Source organism: Myotis davidii, unplaced genomic scaffold (assembly GCF_000327345.1).
Source record: "Myotis davidii unplaced genomic scaffold, ASM32734v1 scaffold1, whole genome shotgun sequence".
In the NCBI taxonomy this organism is placed as follows: domain Eukaryota; kingdom Metazoa; phylum Chordata; class Mammalia; order Chiroptera; family Vespertilionidae; genus Myotis; species Myotis davidii.
The window spans coordinates 5,565,470-5,575,620 of NW_006294681.1; the positions used below are offsets into that span (position 1 = coordinate 5,565,470).

The 10,151-nt window shown below is 39.9% G+C and overlaps 1 protein-coding gene across 5 annotated transcripts in view; it reads left to right on the plus strand.

Annotated features, from left to right (window-relative positions):
• Nucleotides 1-10,151, plus strand: part of PLAG1 (PLAG1 zinc finger) — a 48,475-nt gene that overhangs the window by 19,217 nt on the left and 19,107 nt on the right. The window lies entirely within an intron of this gene.

A 10,151-nucleotide genomic window follows, 5' to 3' on the forward strand; every position in this document is an offset into this window, starting at 1 on the left:
CTCCTCCTTTTCTCTTGGGCTGTCCATTCCCTTCTGGTTTCACTAGCTGCCTGCCACCAACAGCGTGCTCTCACTAGTGCTTACGAACATTCCACTCCAGCGACTGCCCTCTGCACCCACCTTACTGCTCCCAACCCTGGAAGGATTCTGTCCCTGGCATTTTCTTTCCTTGGCTTTCCAGATGACTGCGAATGGTCATTGCAGGGTGATTTAGAAGAAGAGAGTATAAAGTAGGCCTGAAAGGACATATTGAGCCCAAGGCCTATTGTAATTTGGTCCCCAGTTACTCTCCAGCTCTGCCCCAAGAATGTTCTCTCCCTTCTTCCCCTTTTTCTTCATGTAGCACCAAACTACTGAAGTTCCTTAGGCATGTCAGTCTGGGATTCGTAGGCCTGCCCTCGCTCATGCCATTTTCTCTACTAGAATGTTCTGACATCCTTTTGTCCACTTGGCCAAAGTCTATTCATCCTTGAAAACTGCTCAGGTGTCACCTCTCCTGTGAAGCAACATTAATTACTGTCTTCTCTGTCGCCTTTGGTTCAGCTTCTGCGCACACCCTGTCCTCCTCTATCTCTTCTTGTGCTCTGAGCCTCATCCTCAGCCTTTCCTTCTCTACCTTGTCCTTCCTATTGAACCTAAATATGTAAAACCTGTGCCATCTTAAAAATCAGACAGACAACAGTGACAGAGAGATCTCTATAATTTCCCCTCCAGCTAATAACAATTTCTCCAAAGAGTGATGTATTCTTAGAGCCTCAGGATTCTCATGTTGGCATTCTTTCTTCAACTTCATCATTTCATTCTGGACCCTCCAACCCCTGAAATACTTCTCTCTGAGATGACTGAAAACCTACAGGTTGCTAAATCCAAAGGGAGTAGTGTTTAGTCTTTATTTTGATCAGTCTCCATGAAACGGTCTCTTCCTTTTGTTTCTATGACAGAACCTTCCTGGTTTACCTCCTGTTCGGTAGTGTTCCTTCTACCCTACTGTTGACCATCCTCTTCTGTCCATTCTGTAGGTGGTAGAGTTCCTTCTTTTGCCCCCTCTACACTTCTTCCCCCAAACACCTGTGTGTTGCAAGTCATCCCTCCTGTGTCTCCGTCACAGGCCTTCTTCCCTTCTGGTCCTTACCCGGCTCTTTAAAACCTGTTCTGTTTCCCCCTTGCTGGTTAAATAAGCTGCCATTCAAGGGCTTCACGTTATCGCCTGTGACTTAACGCAAACCTGATTACTGTGCTATGTGCTGTATATACAGTAACAGTTATTCTTCACAGCAGCCCTGTAAGGTTCAATTATCTCACTTTTCAACTGAGGAAACACCAGCTGAAAATAAGGTAAGTCATTTACCCAAGGCCACACAGCTAGTCCATGTGACCCCTGTAATTACTAGGAAAGATTGTTTCCACAAGCAAAACTGCCTTTTCCTCTGCTGTTCACCTTCCTAAAGCAGAGGCCCTTCACATGGTCCCAGTCTGCTCCCAGGCTTGCCTTTCTGCAGCCCCCTTTCCCACTCCTCTCCTGAAGGCACTGTGGGCTCCAGTCAGGGAAGGAATAACGGCTCCTCCTGCAGTCCACACACTCCGCAGGCCCTGCCCTTTCCAGGCTGCTCCTCCCCGCGGGGCTGTACTCCACCTCTTACCTCTTTACTTGATTCAGCTGGCTCTTCTTTCCAAAATTCTCATCTCCAGAGCGTGAAAGAATCTTTTCTTTCTGTGAATTCCCATTTCTCCTAATCTGTGCTTATTTTATTGCATAGTCTACCTTCTATGTTGTGTTACCAATAATTAATTACAAATTATAAGTATCCTTTTGGGATACCTTCCCTACTAGATTACAGGCTCTTTGATGGTACAACTAGTGCCTGATAAAAATTTGTGTTTTCCATGATACCTCAATAGTTAAATTAAATAATACATTTATTTACCCAAAAGAGGTTTATTTATTTACCCGAAAGTTTATTTTTACAGCCCATTCCAAGAGCCTCTGTGCAGGTAAGGGGATTCTACTGTTATATTGAGGAAGACGAACTTTCTAGATACGACCACAAGATGGCACAGTGACTGCAGCGTCCTGCTGTCTGTGAGGGTGGGCCAAGTCAAGAAAGAGCAAGATGTTCTTGATTGCTGAATACTCTAGGGAAATACAAAAGAATTTTCAAATTTAAAGTATTCAATCAATTGCTAATTATTCACAAAAGTAATCAAGTAGGTTGGGCAGCTGTTTTCTTCCACAGATCCATTTGGCCAACAGAATGGAGAGTTTCCCACCTTCCCTCTTCTCTTGTTCATTCAACAAATATTTGAGTATCTCCTTTGTGTGTCCACTCTTCTAGATGTTAGGGATATAGAAATGGATAATAAAAGGCAATATCTCTGCTCTGATGGAGCTTATTCTGCAGCCTTCACTGGGACCAACTGAAAATATTGGATTCACACCCAAGAGGTTTTGGGGTTTTCTTCCTGTTTTTCTTACTGCTGAAGTCACTTTTCCCCCTCTCGTCTGGCATGGATTGATCCATAGTTTTATATTATCCAGTTTAAAAAGCCATGATTTTCTGTGGCCTTCTTTCTACCTTACTTTTCTGTTACTCAATCAAAAATCGTCTGTGTTCTCTTTATAGTTAAAGATGTTGAGGTTCAGAAAGGCCCAAAAGCATGTCCAGTATTGCATAGGAAAAATACATACTCAGGTCTCTGTGTCATTCCTTACATTATGATGAAGAGCAATGCCAGTAAAAAATTTTAAAACAAAATAAAACAAGCAAGTCCAGTGTTGTGGCAGGTACCTATGGATAAATTTGGCAGACACTGCATTGTTGCTAAAGGTAACTATTTGACATTGTGGACCTAAGGTAAATTTACTTATTTAAATTACATTTACTAGTATTTAGAAACATTTCTTCTGCAAGGGATAAGCAAGGGTGTAAAAATAATTACACGTATGATCATTCAGAAACCTCAAAAATCACACATTGCTTGTTTAAAAACAAAGAGAAGTTACTGTCTCTTAGAGCAGCCCCTTTGTGGTATGAGTCTTAGCTTAGTACTAGTGTTTTTGCAATATTGGCTCCCACCTCCTCCCTGTGCCTTGCTTTATACCATTGGTTCTCAACCTTCCTAATGCCGCGGCCCTTTAATACAGTTCCTCCTGTTGTGGTGACCCCCAACCATAAAATTATTTTCATTGCTACTTCATAACTGTAATTTTACTACTGTTATGAATCATAATGTAAATATCTGATATGCTACGTGTGTTTTCCGATGGTCGCGACCCACAGGTTGAGAACCGCTGCTTTATACCTAATCCTTCCCCAGCCTGACTCTGCAAGACAGGATTCAGTTCCCCACCCCTCTTACCAACCAACCCTTGCTTCATTTTCAGGATTGAGGGTTGGGGATTAACTTGAGAGACGGAGTGAAAGAGACATTCACGTTGCAGAATATACAGTGTGAAATTTTGTTGTGCTATGTACTTCAGTAGAGTACATTTTTAAATTTGTAGCTGTTTTCTCTGATTTTTAGTAATCTTAATATTTTCATGGGTGCATTATAATCTTTTACCACAGTTAAGCCTGTACGAGAAGGGGTCAGCCCATCCCTGGATAGTCAATAATCACATATTTCCCAAGTTACCATCCCATTCAACATGCAAAAATGACTTCTGGCTCCACATGGATTGGTTTTATTTTAGCTGTGATGTGAGATTATCTGTGAGCACCATAAAATTTCAGCTACGCCCCATTTGGTCACAGAGCTGAGAACATCACAAGTATACTGCTGTACCAAATAACACTTTTAGTATAAATCTCACATTACAAATGACTGCAAAGTCGTCTTCACATAGAGTAGTCCCATTGTTTCTTCTTCAAAGATTGTTGGCTGTGATTCTGTATAAAAGCCTGTGCCAGGAAAAAAAAGAAAAAGAAAAAAAAACTTATTTTTAAGTACACATTAGGTCATTTGGGGGCAGTACTTATTTCTGAGTAGCACACTAAATATAATGGCTTTTCATTTTGAGCCCTCAGAACTATGCTGGAGATTTTGTGTATATAACCTTGCCTATTCTTGCAGTAATGCAAGGTAAGTATGTATTCCCATTCTGCAGAGGAAAATGCTGATGAGAGGTCAAACTGTCCAAAGTTACACTGGTCAGGCAGGATTCAAAATTCAGTTCTTATTCCCAAAAAGCAAGCCCTTGCCTGTTCCCCTGTACTGATCTCAGCTCTGTTAAGCGATGTAAAGATTTGTATTTTGAGGCCTTCTCTAAGTCAGAGTTTTAAAGGAGCAGGGTAAAGACAGCTGCCAGAACTATACTGTTGAGATAATGAAACATCTCACCAAAGTTGAGGTGCGGGGCACAAACCAGAGGCTGTGCCCTGAGTGGAGCTCGAGCTGCCCCAGGTCCTGGCTGAAGCTTCAAGAAAGAGGACCCCGAGGCCTCACATTGATGGATTTAAGCCCCTTTTTGCTAATCACCTGTTGGCAAACATTGCGGAGGCCTGAGTTTATGATTGAGAAGGTCAGATTTCTTTTAAAAAAATGCAAACCTAAGTAAAAATCAAAAGGCAGATCACTACTTCATCTGCTCCATACGTCAACAAAGGTGCACAGAGATGGGTTGTTTTCTGTAAAAAACATGGCTGAAGATGGACATGGGGGGCAAATGGTACAGGCACCTACATTTAGGATAATTTGTAAATAATCAGAATTATTGTAAATTTGTCAGATCTTGGTAATGTGATTCTCACAAGGCCCCTCTACCCGTCTCCAGCCTCATAGCTCCACTCTTCTCTCACTTTGGGGCTCCAGAAATAACAGATTGCCGGAAGTTGCCCAGATCCACCATACAGTATCTGACTTCCTTTACCTAGAATATCTGCCCATGCTTGGCTAACACTTGTTCATTTGTTATATCTTGGCTGGAGTGTTACTTTGGTGGTGGTGGTGTTTTTTTGTTTGTTTGTTTTTTAATCAATGTCAGGCCTACCAATTAGCATGACACTTCTTTCTTGTTAAGGCTACCACTAATTAACATATTTAAAAGGTCTATATAGAGGCTGAATTGAGACACTTCAGTGGGTACTTCCTTTCGTATTTGATAAATGGAACTTACCTCAGAACTACTTATTTGCAGGTTTTAGTTCCAGTTAGAGTATATTCCTGAAGCCTTTAAATCATGTAGTATGATGTGCCAGTCTGTAAAGCAACAGGTGAACTGCACTGGCTTCCTCCAAGGGCAACAGCTGAGAATGTGGCTCTAAAAACTGCCCAAAGGATTTGAAAAGACATTTCTCCATAGAAGACATAAAAATGGCCACCAAGCACATGAAAAAATGATCAACATCACTAGTCATTAGAGAAATGCATATCAAAATCACAGTGAAATACCATACCACACTCACTGGGGTGGCTATACTTTTTTTTAAGACAGACATTAGCAAGTGTTGACAAAGGTAATGGAGAAATTGGAACCCTCACACATTAATGGTAAAAGTGTAGGTTGGTGCAGCTGCTATGGAGGACAGCTTTGGCAGTTCCTCAAAAGGCTAACCAAAGTTACTATACGGCCCAGCAACTCCACTCCTACATATATACATACACGAGAAATAAAAACATATCAATACAAAAATTTGTGCACAAATTGTACATAGCAGCGCTATTCATAATAGCCAACATGTGGAAACAACCTAAATGTCCATCAACTAACAAAGAAAATATGTTATATCCAAAATAAAAAAAAATAAAAACTGCCCAGACATGTATCCTTTCTAGTAAAGATTGAATGTTACTTTTACACTAAGCCCATATTCCTCTCCCCCCCCCCCCCCCCCTAAATGGGAAGGAAAGATTTTAGTCCTTTTGAGGCATTGCCCTTATGAAGAGTTTTAGTTTATCAGTTCACAGAAAGTTGTTTTTGGATTTTTTTTAAAGTTAAGTAAATCTATATGAAGATTTGTTTTTCATCCTTATTAATTTTAAGTTTTTCTCAATATGAAAATGTTTCTTTTTATATTGAGTTTATAATTGATATTTAATAAATTGCACACATTTTAAGTGTACAATTTACCAATTTGTGTCATATGTCTATATTCCTGAAACCATAATTAGCATAGTAAATATATCCATCATTCCCAGACGTTTGCTCATGTGTTTTGTGAATGATCCCTCTCCTGTCCCCAGATAACCACTGAGCTACTTCCTGTCACTACAGATTAGTTTGCATTTCCTAGAATTTTATATAAATGGAATCATCGTTTATAATAAAAGCCGTAATATGCAAATCGACCTAATGGCAGAACGACCTTTCGCTATGATGTGCACTGACCACCGGGGGCAGATGCTCAATGCAGGAGCTTCCCCCTGGTAGTCAGTGCGCTCCCACAGGGAGAGCGCCACTCAGCCAGAAGCCGGGCTCACAGCTGGTGAGCGCAGGGGCAGTGGCGGGCGCCTCTCCTGCCTCCACTGCAGGTAGGTGGTAAGGAGCAAGGGGTCCCGGACTGCGAGAGGGATGTCTGACTGCCAGCTTAGTTCCGATCCAGCTTAGGACATCCTCTGAGGGGTCCCAGACTGAGAGAGGGCACAGGCGAGGCTGAGGGACACGCCCCCCCCCCAACCCCGCGCAGTGCACAAATCTCGTGTACCAGGCCTCTAATATAATATGTACTCTCTCTGTTTTTTGTGTGGGTTTTCTTGCCTGACTTTCTTTCATTCAAATTATTAGTAGTTTATTATCTGATTCTACTACAGTTTATCCATTCACACATTGATGGACATTTGGGTTGTGTTTAGTGTTTGACTATTGCAAATAAAACTGCTATGAATATTCACAAACAAGCCTTTGTATAAGGTTTTCATATCTTGTGGGTAAATAATAGGTGTGAAATGGCTGTGTCATGTGATAGGCGCATGTTTCACTTAAGAAACTGCCAAACTGTTTTCTAAAGTGATTGTACCATTTTTACATTCTCATCTGTGGTATATGATTTCATTAGCCTTATATCTTCATGAGCACTTGATACCATCAGATGGTCAGTCTTCTTAATTTTAGTCATTCTGGTGGGGAGATAGTGGTATCTTACTGTGGTATTAATTTGCATTTCCCTAGTGATAATGATGTTGAGCATCTTTTCATGTACTTATTTGCCATCCATTTATCTTAAGATGTCTATTCAGATATTTTGTCCATTCTTTAATTGGGTATTCTTATCATGGAGTTTTGGAAGTTTTTTACGTATTCTGGATATAAGTTCTGTATCAGATATGTGCTTTGCAAAGATTTTCTTCTAGTGGCTTCTTTTTTTTTAATTATTATTACTTGTTTGTTTTTTCATTCTCTTAACATTGTTTTTTGGAGAGCAGTTTTAAATTTTAATGAAATTCATTTTATCAATTCGTTGTTTTATGGGTTGTGGTTTTAGTGTTGTAGCCAAGGACTTTTTGCTAACTCAATATGACAAGATTTTAGTCTGTGTTTTCTTCTAAAATTTTTATAATTTTAGTTTTACATTTGTGCTGTGATTCACTTAGTGTTAAGTTTGTATATGATGTGAAGTATGGATCCAAGGTGTGTGTTTTCTTAATGGACAACAAACTTCTAGTACTGTTTATTGAGAAACCATTCTTTCTGGTAAAAACTTTTTCTTATTATAAAAGTAACACATTTATAAAATGTAGAAGGGTATAAAGCCTATATCTTGCTAATTTTTTATTTATTTATAACTTACCCAGGTTCATTTAAGTGTAATGGTGGGAGAGGGTAGTTCTAAGTATGTACTTTACAAAATTAGAATCATGGTATATTGTATGTTCTACGTTTTAAATTTTTACAATTCTGTTAGTGTTTTCCCATGTGATTTAATTAAAAGCATTATTTTTAATTGTTACATAGTTAATATACTTTAACCCTCTTATTAAGTGTTATCAATTTTTATTATTAAAACATACTTTAAACACACTTATACTTAAATCTTTGTTTCATATATATATATATTTTTTTTGCTTTATTTTTAGAAATATATTATCAGGTCAACATACATGAACATTTAAGGCTTTGATTACAGATTTCCAAAGTGTATTCCAGAGACATTTCAACAGTTTATGTTCCCACCAGGAATAACTAAGAAATTTAAGTCTTTATGGCAAGTTTTGTTTTTATGAAACCCTCCAGGATGCCCCTGGACACCCCTGTCTTGTCCTCCGAATGGCCTTCTAATCTTCCCTCCTGTCCCCAAGCCAAGTTCCTTGCTCCTCCATTTTTAACAAGATATGACCCTTTTACTTGGCACTGGCAAAGTTAAGCAGCCTCCTTGCATCCCTTGCCTGTTTTACCAAAAACTTACCAGGATGAATATACATCTCTCCTAGGTTTATAAAAAAATCCCTTTTCTTATCAAAAACCTCTCCCATTTTGCCTTGTCTCCCAGAATGCTCCATTTTCTTCTCTGTTTCTTTATCCTCAGCACAAAAGGGCTCACTTGTCTTTTCCACCTGGCATCCTGAGTTCCCCTTTAGCCACCATCTTACCTTTTTTCTTCTGTTTCAGTGCAATGCTCTTTGAGAGAACGCATCCTCTTGCTGGAAGTCATTTCCTTGTCACTCAACTAGGTGCCCTCATTGGTGTTTCTCCTTCTCTCCTCCCATTCTCTCACTCCCACCCATCCCATCCACAATGCTCTTTCTTGCTGAAGTTTGGTGTTGTCATGCCTAAGTGTTGAATTCTATGCACAAATTGCAGTGTGGTTCTATAACTCTTAGCAGCTTTATCTTTTTTGTGGATTTGGCCACCTTTTTCATTCTTCTCCTTGAAGCTTTGTCTCTGCTGCCCCTCTTCCCTTTATTTTTTTAAATATATTTTATAGATATCAGAGAGGAAAGGAGAGAGAGAGAGAGAGAGAGAGAGAGAGAGAGAGAGAGAGAGAGAGAGAGAATATGAGAGAATGAGAATGCACCCTGACTTGGAATCGAACCTTGACGACCTGGTTCATAGGTCGACACTCAACCACTGTGGAGGCTGGGCTGCCCCTCCACACTTTAAATTTCTTCCAACATGAGTTAGCTAGTAATTTGGTTTGAATCATTCTGTAGAGTAAGCTATACAACAACTACCTTTGTCTACCTTCCTCTTATCTCCTTTGTTAGGCATGTAAGTAGCCTTTCTTCTAGGAAATGCTTGTTTTGCTGGGTTTTGCCTCTGCTTTGGACTAACTACTCCAGCACCCACCTCATTTGAACAAACACTCCTGTTTCTCCTCCTCTTCCCTCTTTCTCACTCTCCCTCCTCCCCAAGTACTTGTTTTTAGTGCTTTTGACTCATTCATTATGTCTCAGTTGCCCCACTTTTCATCATTAGTACATGAGTGTACAATTTCCTGGACATTTGGACTTCAGTGCACCTTTCTCATTTGAATTCCTACAAGAGCTAAACCCTGAGCTGCACTCCAGCCAGAGCATCACTTAGAATCTGCACTAATCTGCAATTTTAACTTAGGATTTTCTGTGACTAACTAGCATGTCCCCCCACCCCTCTCACCCCCCCCCCTTCTTTATTGAATATTCTTCAAGGCAAAAATCACACCAAAAAATCCAGAGTTCTTTTCCTCTCCTAACCTTCTGTGGTACTTGTTTATACCATATAATATTGTTTTTGCTATTGATTTTTCACTCTAATATGGCAGCTTCTATTTTATTTAATAGTTATATTGCTTAACTTGACATTAGGTATCTATCCTACAGCCCCAACTAGCTTGTATGCTCCTAGAGAAGAGGGGCCTTGTCTGTTAGCATCCCCAGTAATTCAGATTGGTGGTATAATAGGGGTGGTAATATGTATTACCTCACTGTCAGCTGTTTATCTTAATGAAGTGGTAGCCACGTATAACTGAGCGTTGACTCTCTGGCCTAAGGAATGAAGCAGATGATTTCTGAGTAGAACACCTGGCATTCCTTTCTCTCTTGGTTATTGCCCATAGAGGCAGGTTTTAACTACCAGCGCCAACAGAACGGAGCTGAGGGTAATCCAAAACTTTAAGTACTTCAGAGTACATTTGGTTTTTCTTTGTTTGTTGCCGCCTGTGAATTTACTTTCAAACGAGTAATGTTCTCATCATAAAGAGAATGTCCATGTCCTTATCTGCACTTGTGGTTTGCACTCT